Source organism: Staurois parvus, unplaced genomic scaffold (assembly GCF_062004578.1).
Source record: "Staurois parvus isolate SC_StPar_1 unplaced genomic scaffold, SC_StPar_1.0 ptg000162l, whole genome shotgun sequence".
In the NCBI taxonomy this organism is placed as follows: domain Eukaryota; kingdom Metazoa; phylum Chordata; class Amphibia; order Anura; family Ranidae; genus Staurois; species Staurois parvus.
This window is the reverse complement of record NW_028317958.1, coordinates 1,488,642-1,508,469: the sequence shown is the minus strand read 5'-3', so window position 1 is coordinate 1,508,469 and position 19,828 is coordinate 1,488,642. Positions and strand designations below refer to the sequence as shown.

The 19,828-nt window shown below is 40.4% G+C and overlaps 1 long non-coding RNA gene across 4 annotated transcripts in view; it reads right to left on the bottom strand.

The window, feature by feature from the left end:
* LOC149463029 (uncharacterized) overlaps window positions 1–19,828 on the bottom strand; it is a 329,319-nt gene that overhangs the window by 245,839 nt on the left and 63,652 nt on the right. For all 4 annotated transcript variants that reach the window (XR_016312526.1, XR_016312525.1, XR_016312527.1 and 1 more), the window contains exon 2: window positions 11,971–12,877. This is a non-coding gene — a long non-coding RNA (uncharacterized LOC149463029). The remainder of the gene's footprint in view (window positions 1–11,970; window positions 12,878–19,828) is intronic.

Below are 19,828 nucleotides of genomic sequence, written 5' to 3'. Positions count from 1 at the left end.
TGATTTTAGTTTGTATTTCTGCACACTAAGAAGGATGTGGGAGAGATTTTGTGAACCCAGGCCATCCCTGCTGATTTTATCTCGCAGTTCACGGTTACTAGGGGACATTATGACGCATGGGATTGGAGTCTTAGTGTTTCAGTTGGTTGAACAGAAAGTGAATTACAATACTAGAGTTTTATTTATCATTAAATAAAGGAGTTTCTCCTCATTGTCATTTATTGCTGATTATCTAAATCTGTTTGAACCTTAAAAAAAAACTTTTCTACGCACTCTATACAGGGAGTTTGAAATGTACCCTTTATAGGCTAACTTAAGTTTTTAAAGATGCAAGCTTCAGGACTCAATTGTATAATTCCAGAGGAAGGAACCGAAGTCTTCAAAGCTTACAAATTGTAATAACTTACATTGACCAATAATTGATAGCACTTTATAGCAGCCTTTTTCAACCTTTTTTCCCTGGAGGAACCCTTGAAATATTTTTTAGATTTCGGAACCTCTGCTGAAAATGATTATATCTACAGCCCATGGCTTGTGGTACATTAGTATGACCAGTAAGTTGTAGAAAGTGACGGAAGAATGTGATGGTATCTGTGGGTTAGAATATTTTAAACCCAGAAGGAATCACTTTACAATATACCCCTGCTACAGTATATAGTACAATAATAATCTTAATATAAAATGAATACTAATGGCCATATACAGTGAAGGAAATAAGTATTTGATCCCCTGCTGATTTTGAATGTTTGCCCACTCACATAGAAATTATCAGTCTAAAAATTGAATGGTAGGTGTATTGTAACACCGAGAGACAGAATAGCAACAAAAATTTCAAAAGAAATGCAGGTCTAACAAATGATGCACTGATTTGCATGTTCATGAAGGAAATAAGTATTTGATCCCCTTCCATTCAGCAGGATTTCTGGCTACCAGGTGTCTTTGATACAGGTAACAAACTGAGATTAGAAGCAGTCTCTGAAAGGGAGTGCTGCTAATCTCATTTTGTTACCTGCATAAAAGACACCTGTCCACAGGAGCAATCAAACAATCAGATTCCAAACTCTCCACCATGGCAAAGACCAAAGAGCTGTCCAAGGATGTCAGGGACAAGATTGTAGACCTACACAAGGCTGGACTGGGCTACCAAACTATTGCCAAGCAGCTTGGTGAGAAGGTGACAACAGTTGGTGCAATCATTTGCAAATGGAAGAAACACAAAACAACTGTCAGTCTCCCTAGGCCTGGTGCACCATGCAAGATCTCACCTCAGTGAATTGTGTATCAGTGGAAAACTATTGCTCATTATAGGTGAGAGACAAATCTGACATTGCTCAAGAAACCCTTAGCAACCTCTGAAGGAGCCCAAGGGTTCCATGTAATCATGGATGAGAAAGCCTTGCTTACAGAGAATCTAAACCCCAAAAATGAAAATGTAATATATTGCAGTTTACCAGTCCTATCAAGTGAATGGGCTGCCATATGCATGACCGGTGGACACATATGTAAATCGCTAAAAAAAAAAAAAAAAATCGTGAGCAGGAACACGTGTTCCTGCTACACAAGATTTGAACAGAACCTAATTGCTGCTGTTGTCAAAAAGCAGAATGTCTGCAACAATGTTTATATATACTACTTGAAAGTGAAATAGATACAAAGTAACATTGTTACTTTTATATCTACTGTTTCATTAATTTGCAGATCAAAAAGCTGAGCTCCAATCTGCACATGATATCAGCTAAAGCAATTTAAAGCAAAGCTCCACCCAAAAGGGGAAGTTCCACTGAAAGGCCTTGCCCCCTGCTCCATGTTAAGGATTGGAACCTTTGGGGAGTGGGGTGGGGGACAGGTACCCGAGTTTGATTACCAAATACCATTTCCGCAGCTAGGTGATCAATAGTTGTCCTCTCTCCCTCCCCGTAGACTTTTTGGACACATGACAGGTTCCAGAGGACTATGGGATCAGTCACAAGGTGCAGCACTACTCGCGCAAGCAAAGTGGGCACCCAACTGTGAAGCCGCAAGCTATCACACTTAAGATGCCTGCGCTGGGGAAAGAGGACGGATGGTGAAATCGGCTGCGGTGAGGACACCATTGGACGGAGTTACAGGTGAGTGCCTGTTTTTTAAAAGTCAGCAGCTACAGTTTTTGTAGCTGCTGCCTTTTATTTATTTTTTAGATTTTGACTGGACCTCCACATTAACAAGTAAAAAAAAATGTTTTTTTTTAAATAAAATTTGTTTCTAACGATTAACTTATCAATAATAATCATAATAATAATAAAAAATGTATTTATTTTATCTCTTATTAACTTATTTTATCCTAATTATTATAATATTTATTATTATTAACTTATTAACACTTATTTTATCCTAATTAGCCATAATCAACTCCTTCCCCTTCTCTCTAATATCTCTAAATATTATTTTTCTGTTGTTTTTTAATTCATATTTTTCTAATAAATAATACTTAATTTTTTTCATTTGCATTCCTTTTGTTCATTAATTTTTTTAACATCGCATTAAAAAAAAGGGTTTTGCAATGCTCTGTGCCATAATCATTAATTTTAGTGTCATTTTAAATGGGACAAATAGAATAAATTGTACAAGGGGCATTCAAGTCAGACCAGGGCTTTTCATTTTACAGGTATAAAAAGAGATGCTAGTGTGGCGGTACTACATGCAGTGGTAAGTGTGTCCTATTACTCTCCAGAGATCGTTAATCAAGATGGCAGACAACAGCGTTCTTTTGTGTATTGAACAGTGTGTGGTTATGAAGTTTCTTGTGAACGAAGGCATAAAACCCGCCGATATCTACAGTAGACTTCAAAAACAGTACAGTGATGAGACATTCAGCCGCAGTAAGACATTTGAATGGTGTAAACATTTCAAAGATGGCCGTACGTCTGTCAGTGATGATCCCAGCCATGGTGGTTCCCAGCCCACAGCAGTCATTCCTGTGAACATTCAGCATGTGGAATGCCTGATCCTGGATAATCAACGCATAACCTGTCGTGAAATTACATAAGAGACAAATCTTTCTGTGGGAATGGTGAACACAATGATGACGAAGTGAAGCAGACTGTCCTGGGAGTCTTTCTATGCCGAAGCTTTCCAGGCATTAGTTAAATGCTGGGATAAATGTAGCAGGGGAGTATATAAAAAAATAAATGCAGTTTCCACTCCTTGAAAATTGTTCTTTTATTATATAAACACAAAAGTCCCAGTTTCACTTGAACGCCCCTCGTATAATTTTATCTTCACTAACACAATTTATATTTTACCTAACACTGATCAAGTAAAAAAATGTAGAGTTTTTTTTGGTTTTGGTACATTTTTTTTTCTGTAAGAATTTCATAGAATATAAAATCATTTCGGCAAGACAATATTACCACAATAAAGCCTTGTTTGTCCTAAAAATTATACACATATCACATTGATATCTTAAAGCGGAACTTCACTCTAATGGGGAAGTTCCGATTTATGTTCTCCCCCCTCCTCTACCACATTTGACACGTTATAATTTTTTGAGGGGAGTGAGTACTTAGGTTTGAGAGACACTCACTCCCACTTCTGTTTCCATCCCCTAGGCCAGGGATGTCAAACTGGTGGCCCTCCAGCTGTTGTGAAACAACAAGTCGCATCATGCCTCTGCCTTTGGGAGTCACGCTTGTAACTGTCAATCTTGCAATGCCTCATGGGACTTGTAGTTTGGCAACAGCTGGAGGGCTGCCAGTTTGACACCTGTGCCCTAGGCCATCTAGGAGAAATTTCACCCCCCCCCCCTTTGCCCACAGCCTTCTGGGACACATCACAGGTCACAGAAGGCTGTGGGACCAGGGGCGGACTGATAACTCATGGGGCCCCCGGGCAATAGGGGATCCATGGGGCCCCTCTGTCCTACCCAAACTCAAAAAAGCCTATGAAAAAGGTACCAGGGGCATCTCATGGGGCCCCCTACTGACCCCGGGCCCTCGGGCAGTGTCCGAGTTTCCAAATGGTCAGTCAGCCCCTGCTTGTACCCCATTTGACATTCTGGATCATCCATAAGCATGTATGGGGACCATGGTGAGTATGAGCAGCAGGTGCATTTCCAAATGGTCAGTCCGCCCCTGTGTGGGACCATTCACAAAGTGCAGCACGGCTCGCGCATGCGCAATAGAACACTACCTATGAAGCCACAAGTAGTCACAGCTGGCTTTCCTTAGTAAATATGTCAGAACCAAAAGAGCAGCAAAGAACTGGTCTGGGTGAGGACAGTGCTGGATCCTGGGATAGGTAAGTGTCCTTTCATTAACAGTCAGACAGTCAGCAACTACAGTATTTACAGCTGCTGAATTTTTTGCTTTCTAGGATGAAGATCCTCTTTATGTAATGACTAAGTTATTGCCAAATTAATAGGCCCCTAGAAGAAATGTAATTATTATACAGGATTTATATAGCGCCAACAGTTTGCTCAGCGCTTTACAATATAACGGGAGACAATACAGCAACAATACAGTTCAATACAAGAGGGATAGGAGGGTCTGCTCTTTGAAGCTTACAATCTAGGAGTAATTGCTCTGGTCCATACAGAGGGTGGACAGGTATGAGAGATGAAGTGGTTAAGGACGCTACAGCTCCCCTTCAAGGGTTGTTCATATCAAAGAAGATAAAGATTGATCACCTGCCATATTTTATGGCAAACACACAAATACTTAAACAGCACCAGTTAAAATGTGTGCGATTCAACTGGGAAGGTCAGGGCTTCCTGTAACTTGTCTATTACTCGGCTTCTCAAAAATTGCTTACAGATGGAGAGAAACCTTTAAACATATGACAATGATAACTGTACTTGACAGTCCCAGACACTTATTTCTTTTTGTTATTTAGTGTTAGATAGAATAAGACACGATCTGCTTTCTAGAGTTCTGACATTACCCTAGTTAGGCAGGCACTTGAGATGACGAGTGAACAAGGAATCATAGGTCAAAAACATTTTTTTTAAATACTTGTATTAACAGAACACCCCTATTTCCTGAATATCAGACCTTAAAGTACCCATAGAAATGGCAGCTGCCCTACTGCCTAGAAGGTTACCACCACCACCAGCTAGCTAAAGCCTCAGTTGACTACTATGCCTTTTGGCTGGTCAGGTGACTCATTGGGGTTGATTTACTAAAACTGAAGAGTGTAAAATCCGGTGCAACTCTTCATGGTAGCCAATCAGCTTCTTTTTTTTTTTTTAATAAATATTTATTAATTTTCAACCAAATACAAATCGCAATCATTTTCTTTTTTAAAAAGACATCAAATCAATATCTTCCTATTAACATAATTTATCTATATCCCACATCTCCTTCCGCCCCTTTCCCCTTCCCTCCCCAACTCCTACAACCACGTCCCCCCACCCCCTGTCCCACTCTGCATTTCTCTTCTAACCCAAAAACTTTTCTTTACTTTCTAAAAATCATTTTCTAAAATCCGTATTTATTTCAAGGGGTGTAAATCATCATCATATATTTCTCTTTTTCTCTATACTCTTCCCATTTTTTCCACTTTATATAATACTTCTCCATCTTATCTATATGCATATAATACAATCTTTCCATCCCACAAATCTGATTCATTCTAACCATCCAATCTTCCTCTGTCGGCACCTCCCTTTTTTTCCAGAACCTAGGCATCAGACTCTTAGCTGCGCTCAAGAAATGCCAAATCCCTGATTCCTTGTATAATCTCACTGGAAGCTCAGTAATATGGAGAAGACATAACTCTGGATCCAATCTAACATCGATCTCAGTAATTTTCCTTACTAAGTAAACAATTTTCTTCCAAAACACCTGTATCTTTAAACACTCCCACCATATGTGATATGACGTACCCGCTTCTCCACACCCTCTCCAACACAATGGTGAAATCTCCCCATTCATTTTGTGCTCCACATTCGGTGTGATGTGCCATCTTACTAAACACTTATAGTTCAACTCCACTTCCTGCATGCTAATATTTTCGTGGATTAATCGATCAGCTTCTAACTTCATTTAAGCTTTGACAATAAAACCTGGAAGCTGATTGGTTTCTCTGCAGAGCTGCACCAGATTTTGCACTCTCCAGTTTTAGTAAATTTACCCCACTGTGTCCCCCTGTCTGTGTCCTTTCCCAGCATTGGGTGCCAGGAAAAGACTGCGACAGAACAGAAAGCTGCGGGGATGATGTGATTATGCCACCACTGCTCTCTTCTACAATGAATGCAGGTTGTCCTGTTTGGGGGGGTGAATAATGATACCTTGCACTTCACTCTGACTTTCTGGGCATCATTCAACCCAAAAGTCTGAGGAAAGTTTATTTTAAAGAAGAAGTTTTGTTGGCTGGACCATGCCATTCATGAGGTCAATTGAGGTGGGGGGCACTCATAGAGGCATGGTGGAGGTAGCACTGAGGCCAGAGAATTTAAACTGGAGACTCTGTCTTCAGTGCATCTTCAGCCTTGTGTATGTTCAGCAACTTGCCCACACAGCATCATTGGTTGTTACCAATGATGCTACATAAGCGGCCTGTGTCTTAATAACCAATGATGCTGTGAAGCCAGGCTACCTGAATTCTAGCAATTAAAGTGGTTCTAAAGGCTGAAGGTTTTTTTTTACCTTCATGCTTTCTGTGCAGCTCCTTCCCCAGCCCCCCCCCCCCCCCCTTCATTCCAATAATCACCTGAGCCCAGCAACGTGCCTAAGATTAGCTGCACACCCTCCTCACTGTCACAGAAACAGGAATCCATTGGCTCCCGCTGCTGCCAGTCACAGCCAGTGAGGAGGGAGTGGGGGTTGAGGCTGAGCCATGCTCCGTGTGTCTATGGACGCACAGAGCCCAGCTCAGGATCAAGCCCCCATAGCAATCGGCTTACTTTGGGGGCACTCAGAAGGGGGGAGGAGCCAGGTGTACCATCAGGGGGCCCAAAAAGAGGAAGATTGGGGCTGCTCTGTACAAAACTGCTGCACAGAGCAGGTAATTAATGTTTATTTATCTATTTTGTATTTACATTTAGTATCACTTATAGATGGATGTGGAAGGATAGCAAAAATGACCAACGTATGACCGTAAATTTACTTTGGCTGCATTTGACAGCCATTTTAGGTGTGGTCTAGTAAACAAGCAACAGCACCATCTTTTTCTAGTAATATCATAGAGTATCTTGGAGGACAAAACTTCAACATAACTTCAATTTCTAAGCTGAGACGCTAACTAGTGCTGGCCACTTCTAGGCCAAGACTAGTGTGGCCAAGCTTACATGCAGCACCCAGGGGCTTTTTGAGTGGGGACACCCAATTGTAGCACAGGATTTCTTTTTTTTATTTTGCATTTGTTCCTGGTGTTGAAAGATTAGCGATGGTAATATCCAGCAATAGGAAACACACACAGATTCATAGATCCGCTCAAGACTGGCCTCTCCTGCACCTGGACAACCTGGGAGCCGGCCATCACAGTCCGTCTCCACTCTTCATTTAAAATAGGAAAAAATATCAGCCGCACTCTAATTACCTTTTCTTGCAATATTATTAATAAACAATTAATTGACTGCAAACAACAATGTCTCTAACCCAAAACTAAGCTTTCTTGACGCGTTTCACTACTCGTGGCTTGCTCACAAGGATCACAAATCCTCCTTCCCCTATCCTTGTGAGCAAACCAGAAGTGCTGAAGGAAGCTTGGTTTTGGGTTGGAGACATCTCTGTATGTAGTTACTTCATTGGTTATTTAAAATATAGCTCACTGGAGTGCATCTAGAAATGGGCTGTCACATACGTTACACAAAAACAGTATGAAACCTACAGACTCTTAATTGTTATTAAAATAAATAGATTGTAAGCTCCAAGGAGCTCCTTAGGACCCTCCTAACCCTCTTGTATTGAACTGTATTGTTGCTGTATTGTCTCCCGTTATATTGTAAAGTGCTGAGCAAACTGTTGGCGCTATATAAATCCTGTATAATAATAATAATAATTGATAAATAAATAAACTGCTTTAAAGGTTTTTACATTTGTGCTTATCTATGGTAGTCATGTGTGCCTTCTGTCATTGTTTTTGTAACTCTTCTCTCGTTACACTGGATCTGCTGCTTATTTCAAAACAGTGGACTTGAGTGAAAATCCAGGTCGCAGCATATTTCAGGAGTCACCCAATTACTTCTTGTTATGTTTAGTTTCGCTCTATCTGTTTTTCCAAGGCCGTTTCCCAGAAGGGTGTGTTAGCACCTGGGCGGTCAGAAGGGAAAGCTCTCAGGGGGCAGTTAGGGGGACTCTCTGATCTCAGTATCAGTTGCAATTAATTAGGTGCCTTAACTGAATACACATAGTCAATGTTGTAAAATGTAGACAGTGCATTCAGCCTTGTACAGCCATCCAGTACCTCCCAAGGGTCCTTCTATAAGCTGCACAGGGTATAGTTACAGGCTTCTTGAAGCTCTCTTCTGATGCATGGCAGCACTTGCTGCCCCTCCCAAAAGCAATTCACAGTGGATCGCTTTTCAGAGGGTGCTTTACAGGCAGCTGGAAGGTGATATTTCACATGCCTGCTTTATTATTTATTTATTTATTTCACTGTGTCTGCGTGGGTTTCCTCCGGGTACTCCGGTTTCTTCCCACACTCCAAAGACATGCTGGTAGGTGAATTGGTTCCTGTCCAAATTGGCCCTAGTATGTGTACGTATATGAATGTAAGTTAGGGACCTTAGATTGTACACACCTTGAGGGTTAGGGACTGACGTGAATGTACAATATATATGTAAAGCGCTGCGTAAATTGACGGCGCTATATAAGTACCTGAAGTAAATAAATAATAAACCCTGACAATGCCTGCCCACCATGCTGCAACTGCATGTGGTTGCAGGGTAGTTGCAGTAAGGCCTCCTTCATTTGAATGGGTGGCAGTCAGTGATGGTACTGCCTGTTATTTATTTATTTTATTTATTTCAGGTACTTATATAGTGCTGTCAGTTTACGCAGCGCTTTACATATATATTGTACATTCACATCAGTCCCTAACCCTCAAGGGGTGTACAATCTAAGGTCCCTAACTCACATTCATACATACACATACTAGGGCCAATGTAGACAGGAGCCAATTAACCTACCAGCATGTCTTTGGAGTGTGGGAGGAAACTGGAGTACCCGGAGGAAACCCACGCAGGCACAGGGAGAACATGCAACGCAACAGGGGCTTTAATTTATATTGTAAAGCACCTGTAACTTATATTGTAAAGCACTGAGCAAACTGGTGGTGCTAAATAAATCCTGAACGCAACAGGGGCTTTAATTTATATTGTAAAGCGCCTGTAACTTATATTGTAAAGTGCTGAGCAAACTGGTGGTGCTATATAAACTCTGAATAATAATAATAATAATTTTTGCCCCAGCAGCAGCATGTGGCAGCACAGTGGCTAAATGGTTTGCACTTCCACCTGGTAATACTAGGGTCGTTTTTTCGAATCCCAGTCACAGCACCACCTGCCTGGAGTTTGCATGTTCTCCCTGTGCCTGCATGGGTTTCCTCCAGGTACTCCGGTTTCCTCCCACACTCCAAAAACATGCTGGTAGGTGAATTGGATCCTGTCTAAAATGGCCCTAGTATGTGTATGTATGAATATAAGTTAGAGACCTTAGATTGTAAGCCCCTTCAGGGTTGGGACTGATGTGAATGTACAACATTTATGTGTAAAAGCGCTGCGTAAATTGACGGCGCTATATAAGTACCTGAAATAAATAAATGTGTACAGTCCTAGGCAGCTGAATGTCTTTGTTTAGTAGCTCAACCTGCTTTTAGTGCCCCCTGGCTGCACATCTGAACAAGCCCTTATAGCCTTCAGTCTGCTGTTGGAGAAAAGGACCAATGACATATCTGGGCAGATAGGAGGAAGGCAGAGATCCTAATGGTTTTAATTTACAAATCCAAAAAAGAATAAAGTATTTCAAGATTCGGTAAAACTGACCTTAGAAGTAAGCCATGTTATATATTTCTAAGCAATAAATGGCTTACTTACTAGAAGGGGTGCAATTACACAGTGGTGGCAAAGCTACAGGGGCTATATAAGCCCCCAAGTCATTGTTAATGAGAAGAAGGTGGATCAAATGACTGGTAGGATCAACAGATACATTTTACAAGAGTAAAGCTTAAATAAAAAACAAAGGGCACAGGGAGATCATAAATGTTATTAGAAAGGTTTAGACCTCTGTCACACAGGTGGTCAGGGGGACGGTAAAAACAGGTGATTCAACCATTTTACTGTTCCCTGTCTGCCCACCTAAAATATAACATGCATTCAGAGGTGTGCACATGAGGCAACTGCAATGATTTGGTTTGTCGCTGTGGCAAATGAAACTTGGCAGACCAAGTATGACAGGTAGCAACACTTGTCAAGTTCACCCATTGAAGTCACTAGATCTTCAATGCAACCATGAGCTAAATATTTGGCTCGCGGTTCCAGCACAATGTTTTTTTATACAAAATCTCTGTTTGGCTAGAAAAAAAAATAAAAACAGCCATACAGGAGGAGGCAGTATCACCTCTTGAATGCCTAGAAGCTGCTATTGTGCCACCCTATAAAAACTGATCCGACATGGGTCCTTTTTCAAATGGAGATAGAAATTGCTGTCCTTGTGAAAAAGGCTTTCATTTAATAACATGTTAGCATGGATTCCGGCCCTAAAGCTTTGGGTGATTTGTTTTTTACTTTTACTTCCTGAAATGGATTTTTATGGTAAAGTAGTGTTTTCGCTCAGAACCGACCCTGGGAGGCCCAGAGGCGACTCTGTGACCAAGCCCTGGGTGGGGCGAAACGCATCGGAGGGCATGGCTAGAGCAGTGGCTGAGTCCAACCCATATATCTCACATGTCTGACTCCCAGGGTCAGTTCTGAGTGACATCCAATTCTCCTATCCCATTCAAGTTACTGAAACGAGTTTGGGAAGCTGCTCCCTTTTCCCCTGCCGGCGGAGTGACTGTTCCTCATATACAGGATCAAAGTCACACCACCAAGTTTTTTTTTGTTTTGTTTTGTTTTTTTAATTTAAATATTTATTAATTTTTCACAGTAATAACAAAAACACTTTCAAGTTATTCATAATAAATATACAATTTTTCTTATTACTTTATTTTTTCCCTTCTAAAAACCTTACCCCCCTTCCCACCCCTCCAGAACCCTCCCCACTCTGCATTTTTCACTACCTTTTTTTCCAAAGCAAGCATATCCTACCCATCTATCAATTCTATGTCGTTCTACATTTCACTTCTTCTCATTCTCACATTTGCTGCAAACTTTTCCCATTTTTCCCATTTCGCGGGAAATACCTCCAACTTGTCTTCCTGCATATAATATAGCTTCTCCATCTTACTGATCCAATTTACTCTTTCTATCCAATCCTCCTCCTTCGGTACTTCTATTTTCTTCCAATACTTGGGGATCAGACTCTTTGCAGCGTTCATATAATACCCTAGACCTAATTTCTTATATTTGCTAACTGATAGCTCTGTACTATGCAACAAACACATCCCTGGATCTAACCCGATGTTCATTTCAGTAATGGTCTCTATTAAGTGTACTATTGTTTTCCAGAATATTTGAATTTTTGGGCATTCCCACCATATATGATACACTGTCCCCACTTCCCCACACTCTCGCCAACACCATTGTGATTTTTCCCCACTTATCTTACATTCTACACTCAGTGTAATGTGCCATCTTGTCAAACATTTATAATTTATTTCTACTTCCCTCAAACTTACACTTTCGTGCACTAATCTATTTATTTTTTTTTGTTTTTCTTCGTCTAATACCACCCCCATATCTCTTTCCCATTTTACTATGTGCATTACACCACCAAGTTTTCACCAAGTTTTTCAAACACCCTTTGACACATACGTATAACTGGCTTTAGCATTGACTTTTTATATTTCCCGGAGTTTAGTTTGAAATACCATTCCTAGAACCAAACTTCTCACCTCTTTCTTGGAAGAAACCATATTTTTCATGTAGTGAGTATATTTTTGATGGATTTCATCCAACTGATCTTCAAGATAAACCTTATGTTACATTCTTGCTCTACAATTACAGTTGGGTGGGCTTCTTTTTTTTGATGTTTTGTTATGATCTATAAAGATCTATGTATAAAATCTTTAATCATGGTGGCAGCAGCTAATCAGAAATGCAATCTTCTCTGTCAGTCCGCTAATAGAAATATTCTAATCAACTGCACCACAGAGTCTTGGCTTAATTGTTCCCAATGAGCAATCCAAGATTTCAGAGACAGATATCACAGTAGACATCAGCAAAGTTTGGGCATATTCCTGGACTCCCACAGAGGCTTAGACCTGTTCTCCAGAGGATGGGGACTTGCTGAGGACGAGGATTTTCGCTGTCATGTTTCTGCTGCACAGTTCCATCTGAAAACTATTAGCAGACAAGAAAACAGTCTTGGCTTTGCTTAACAGTACGAGCAAACACGTCCTTTTGACATCTTCATTATTATTTCTCCATGCAGTCGTCAGATCAGGAATAATTTGATATGGGCGGTAATGCTGCTTTCTATTGAGCAATCACGTAATATGAATTAAATATTCTCGTAACGTAAAACAAATGTGACCCAACTGAAAAGCCCTCTGTCTTTAGATAGTAGTGGTCCCCACCAATCCACAATAAAGAGCAGTCCTTGTATACACTGTACTGTTGGCTTTAGGAATGACAGAGCTGGCGGCTGTCAGTTGAACTGCGTTTCAAGTATGCTGATAAATATACTGTGAGACCATCTGGCAATAGTAAATGCTGTAGTCTTAGTACAAGTCTGTCTGTTCTTGGTTCTTAAAGTGGAGCTCCAGGACTTCATTTAAAAAAAAATGCTTCCTCTTGAATCTGTAAAGTGTACAAAAAAGCAGTATATCAAAAACACCTCCCTTTTCAAATGCCAGACAAGGCAGGGACTTTGTATGTGTCACGGAGAACTTTCACTAAAAGGATTCAATAATCAAATTTTATTCCAAAGATAAAACCAGCAAAGTACAAAACACTATTTAATCACTTGCCCTCCTGAAGATTTACCCCCTTCATGACCAGGCCATTTTTTTGTGTTACGGAGCTGCGTTACTTTAACTGACGCTTGCAACGCTGCACCTTTTTGCCACAAATTGAGCTGTCTTTTTGTGGTATTTCATCGCCTGTGTTTTTTTTTTTTGCACTATAACAGGGGCGGACTGACCTCATGGGGCCCACGGGCAATTGGGGATCATGGGGCCCCTGTGTCCTTGCCCACACTCAAATCACACCCAAAAAAGCCTATAAAAGGTACCAGGGGCATTTTATGGGGCCCCCTACTGACCCAGGGCTCTCGGGCGGCGCCCGAGTGCTCGAATGGTCAGTCCACCCCTGCACTATAAGCAAAAACAGACTGACAATTTTGAGAAAAAAAACTATATTTTGGACTTTTTGCCATTAAACATGTCCAGTAAAAAAAATAAATGGGGTGCACTCGGCAGGGGGAAGGAAAAGGAGCGTGGGTGGGTGACCCGAGAAGAGGAGGATCAGGGCTATTCTGTGCAAAACCATTGCACAGAATAGGTAATGCTACTTTCACACTGATCCATGGTGCATTTTTTTATTACAGGATATGTAACTTGAAAAAACACACCAAAACCGCAACGTGTGTGTTTTTTCTGAGTTTTTGCTGCAGTTTCCATTGATTTCAATGGGGAGGTGCTTTTTTTACCATATCAAACCTGCACAAAAAATGCAGAAAGCAGGATTTAAAAAAAATGCAGTGGACCCACAATAGATCAGTGTGAAGAGTTCCATAGGATTACATTGTCACACGTTTTTATTCCACTTTTTTACCACAAAAGAGCTATAAAAACAAATCAGTGTGAAAGCAGCTAAAGTATGTTTGTTGTTTTTAAAAAATAGGATTTACCATTACTTTAAGGACTGGCAGATTGCAATATATAAAATATCTGCTTTTGGATTTAGATGCTGTTTAAATGTGGTTACTGCATTAACTTCCTTTTTCAGGCTCTGCACCCTCCATGTCATGGAGATGAACAAAGGCAGACATGAATAAAGTCCATCCTGGGTAACAACCATGGCCCCTCCATAAATACAGTGGAGGAGTGATTGCAGCTACCCAGAGACAGAAAGAATGTTATTTGCAGGATTGTCAATATTGAAAATATAGAGAAAAAGGTCTGAAACAAGAAATGTGTGAATTACATGCAAATGTCTGTGCAGTGTGATATGAGCCATACATTTTACATAGCCCAAACTGCATCGCATCCACACCAAGGCACAGGACCCTTTTTTAAATCTTCACCTGAATCACATGGCATAGGTGTTCTCAGCCATGCAATGCAATTTCTGGCAATCACATTGCGTTTTGGGGTGTCATTAATTTATCATTGACACCTGCACCAGATCGCATGAACACGATGCAATGGGGTGTGGGGAAACTCACAGGATTTGCAGTGTTTCCAGCACTGCATTGGTGTGAACCCAGGCTGAATCAGTATTTCTGAACAATACTGCTCCAAACTGCTTATACAAAGATACACAGTAACATATTGTTACTTTTTTATCTTTCTGTTCATTCATCTTTGATCTGCAGATGATGTCAGTTAAAGCAACGTAACAAGTAATAAAAAATTTCCTCTGTTTAACCTCTTATTAACCCTTAGTTTACTCTAATCTGCCCTAATTAACTCCTTAGTCTCCTCTCTTCAACTATTATTTTTTTTGCTGATTTCTTTTTTTTAGTTTCTATTTTATTAACTGTTATTATAATTTGTTTTGCTTTGTTTGTTAATATTTTTACACATTTAACATGTATTTAAAGTGGTTGTAAAGGCTCAGGATTTTTTACCTTCATGCATTCTATGCATGAAGGTAACAAATCTGTGCGCAGCGGTGCCCCCAGCCCCCTTACTTACCAGAGCCCCATCAAGATCCAATGACGTGCATGACAGCCTTGGTTGTCCCAGGTCTCTGCCACCTCATTGGCTGAGACAACAAACGGGAGTCATTCACAGCCAGTCAGCCAATGAGAAGAGAGAGGGGGCAGGGGCCAAGCCGCTGCTCCATATGTGAATGGACACACGGAGCAGTGGGTGCCCTCATAGCATGCTGCTTGCTGCGGGGGCACCCAACAGAAATGAGGAGCCAGGAGAACCTACGGGGAAACCGAGAACCTGGCTGCTCTGTGCAAAACCACTGCACACAGCAGGTAAGTATAGACATGTTATTTTACAAAAACAAAATAAAAACCTTTAGTGTTGCATGGAACATTTCCCATTGAAAAAAAGTGCAAAGTTGAAAGAAAACCACATCTTATTTAATTTGTAATTAATTTTGCAATGCTTTTGTACCAGAATCATAATTTTAGTGTCATTTTAAACAGGACAAATTACAGAATGGAATGTGCACTTTTCATGTGCAGTAACACTATTTATTTTTAAATTACCACTGCTCAAATAAAGAAAAAGAGCCTCTCCTTATGCTCTCGTTATGTTTTATTGTCTAAGCATTGCAAAAAAAAACTATTGTTGCAAGACAATACAATGAAAAGAAAGCAGGGGCGGACTGACAACTCATGGGGCCCCCGGGCAATTGGGGATCATGGGGCCCCTGTGTCTTTGCCCAAACTCAAAAAAGCCTATGAAAAAGGTACCAGGGGCATCTCATGGGGTCCCCTACTGACCCCGGGCCCTCGGGCAGTGCCTGAGTTTCCAAATGGTCAGTCCGCCCCTGAAAGAAAGCCTTGTTTTGTCCTTAAAAAAAACAATATATTAATTACATTTTTATCTTTAGTAGTGATAAAGTTATTGCCGAATTAACAGGTCCATAGCAGAAATGTAAAAATTGCTCTGGTCCAGGGGCGGACTGACCATTTGGAAACTTGGGCACTGCCCGAGGGCCCGGGGTCAGTAGGGGGCCCCATGAGATGCTCCTGGTACCTTTTTCATAGGCTTTTTGGAGTTTGGGCAAGGACACAGGGGCCCCATGATCCCCTATTGCCGGGGGGCCCCATGAGTTGTCAGTCCGCCCCTGCTCTGGTCCATAGTGGGAGAGCAGGTGTGACAGGCAAAGTAGTTCAAATTAAACTGAAAAAAATACAATAGTCCCAAAACCATTATAGTTAAAGTTCATCTGACAAGGAATTAGCTTGTACTGTAATCATAATCTACACCAAGATCATTGACTCCCCTCCTCAGTATGCTTAGAACTGATACTTGGATATAGAGCAATGTGAAAATAAATACAGCTAGGAAATGTAACATTAGATTCATTTCACCGGTTCCCTGCTATTCCAGCTCTGGCTACAGTAAGTAAAATGTTCCAGCTCACTTGTGGAAATGGCGAGATTTACAACCTCCCAACTGGAACATAGAAACCAATTTACTGCTTATGTCAATACAGACAGATTGACTGAAGGAAACGTTTTTTGCCTGCACTGCACTATATATTTAATGTGATTTTATTGGCACTGTGCTGCATTATCTCCACTTCTATCATTAGACAATGAATATATTACATCGTGATTAAACATTAGTTATCTTATGAGAAAGGAGCCAGCCGTGAGCCTAAACCGTGGATTAAAAAATAAATATTTCAAAATGAAATTTGTTGGTGTCATATGAGGTGCCGCTGGAGACATTTATCTGAGCGTTCTCCGCCTGGGAAATAGACGGTATGCCAGGGCCCTCCAATGTCTACACTTTAGTCTTAGGATTTGCCACAGGAAATATTTACCCTGGAAAGTCAACTTTTACTGGCATTAAACAAATCTTTAACCACTGGCCCTCCAGAGGACTTACCCCCCTTCATGACCAGGCCATTTTTTGTAATATGGCGCTGCATTATTTTAACTGACAATTATGCGGACATGCAACGCTGCACTCAAATGAAGTTTATGTCGTTTTTTCCCCACGAATACAGCTTTCTTTCAGTGGTATTTGATCACCTCTGTGTTTTTTATTTTTTTGCACTACAAACCGACAATTTTGAAAAAAATATATATTTTTGACTTTTTACTATAAAACATGTCCAGTAAAAAAATAAAAAATATCAAATTTTGTCATAAATTTAGGCCAAAATGTATTCTGCTACTGGATACTAACATTTATAGGTAAAGTTGATCCAAGGAATTTCCGATTGCCTCTCGGGGGATCACAAAGGAATTTTTTCCCCGCAGGAGCAAATTGGATCATGCTTTGCTGGTTTTATTTTGCCTTCCTCTGGATCAATGGTGGGTATAGGATTATAACTTTTTTTTTGGTTGAACTGGATGGACTTTTGTCTTTTTTCAGCCAGACTAACTATGTAAGTGTCTTTTGTTGTGATTGGCTGTGATTGGCCAAAACTAATCACATGGTATTAGCACTAATCACTGTATAAGTGTCACTGGGGATATCAGAGGCAGTTAGTCAGTTTCCCCCCAGTGTCAGAATGCCATCCGCAATCCCGCAGTCATGCTATAAGTCGTAGATCGATGCCATTATTAGTATAGAAAGAAAACATTCCAGTATATTTGTAGACTCTATAGCTTCCACATAAACCAATTAATTTTCACGTATTGGGATTTTTTTTCAGAAGACATAGTTACATGGTTAGTCCAGCTGAAAAAAGACAAAAGTCCATCCAGTTCAACCATAGAAAAAAAAAAAAAAGTTATAATCCAATACCCACTACTGATCCAGAGGAAGGCAAAAAAAAACAGCAAAGCATGACCCAAGGAACTTTGCGAGGCACACTAAATTGTAGTTATAGAATCACATTCTCCTATTATAATTGCTAGAAAAAAGACATATTAAAATAGTTTAAAAAGATCAATATACATAAAGCATCAAGTTCGTAACATGCCTGCAAGTAAAAATACTAAATGTACATAATGCATAAATTACATGGCACAAGCTCTCTGTGCAACAACTCAACGCGTTTCATGAAGCAGTGTTCACTTTATATATATATATATATATATATATATATATATAAAAGCTATAATATATGGATTGAATTGGTGGTAAGTCTTATGACTTTGATGGTGTTGTTTTTTTTCATATTACTCATAATGACCTGGTCTCTCCTCAGATATCACTCTATACTAAACCAACAAGCCTTGTTATCTCCTGAAGAACTGAACACTACTCATGAACTGTGTCTAGATATTGCGCAGAGAGCTTGTGCCATTATGCATCATGTACATTTAGCATTTTTACTTGCATACATGTTATGAACTTGGTGTTTGATATATTGATATCAGATAGATGGCCAAGCGGGATGTTCCTCCTTCTAAGTGGGCATCATATGACATCATCTTAGACGGTGCCGCTGACACGGCCAAGCGGTGTGATCTGATTAACCAGCACACTGCAATGTGATAGCATGACAGGGCCAGTCACAGCCCATCTGTACCATGTGATTAGTTTTGGCCAATCAAAGCTAATCACAACAAAAGACACTTACATAGTTAGTCTGGCTGAAAAAAGACAAAAGTCCATCCAGTTCAACCAAAAAAAAGTTATAATCCTATACCCACCATTGATCCAGAGGAAGGCAAAAAAAACCCAGCAAAGCATGATCCAATTTGCTTCTGCAGGGAAAAAATTCCTTCCTGATCCCCCGAGAGGCAATCGGATATTCCCTGGATCAACTTTACCTATAAATGTTAGTATCCAGTTATATTCTGTGTATCTAAGAAAGAATACAGGCCTTTCTTAAAGCAATCCACTGAGCTGGCCAGAACCAAATCTTGAGAGAGTCTATTCCACATTCTCACAGCTCTTACTGTGAGGAAACCTTTCCGTGTTTGGAGATTTCATTTATTTTCCTCCAGATGTAAAGAGTGCCCCCTTGTCCTCTGTGATGACCTCAGGGTGAATAGCTCTACACCAAGTTCACTATATGAACCACTGATGTATTTATACATGTTGATCATTTCCCTCCTTAATTTTCTTTTCTCAAGAGAGAATAAATTCAGTTCCTCTAATCTTTCCTCATAGCTGATCTCCTCCATGCCTCTTATCAGTTTGGTTGCCCTTCTCTGTACCTTCTCCAGTTCCCCAATGTTCTTTTTGTGAATTGGTGCCCAAAACTGAACTGCATATTCCAGATGAGGTCTTACTAATGATTTGTACCAGGGAAATATGATGTCTCTCTCTCTGGAGTCTATAGCTCTTTAATACAAGAGAGGATTTTGCTCGCTTTAGAAACCTCAGCTTGGCATTGCATGCCATTATTAAGCTTGTGATCTACCAGAACTCCCAGATCCTTCTTCACCATTGACCCCCCAGATCCTTCTCCACCACTGATTCCCCCAGTTGTACCCCCCCTAGTATGTATAATGCATGCATATTCTTAGCCCCCAAGTGCAGAACCTTACATTTATCAACATTCAACCTCATTTGTTACATAGTTGCCCAATTAAACAGAGCATTGAGGTTGGCTTGTAAATTGGAGACATCCTGTAAGGACGTTATTCCACTGCACAGCTTGGTGTCATCTGCAAAGACTGAAATGGGATTTATAATCCCAGACCCTATATCATTTATAAATATATTACAAAGTAAGGGTCCCAACACTGAACCTTGGGGTACACCACTGATGACCCCAGACCATTCAGAGTATGAATCATTAACCACTACTCTCTGAATACGATCATACAGACAGTTTTCTATCCATTTACATACAGATTTTTCCAAGACAGATTAGCTGTCAGTTATTCCGTTTCAGTTAAACAATGGTTTGTTGTATAAATGAAATACATTGGTATAAGTAATCATAATGTGTAAAAAAAACTATGGTAACACTGTATCGCTCTGGTCA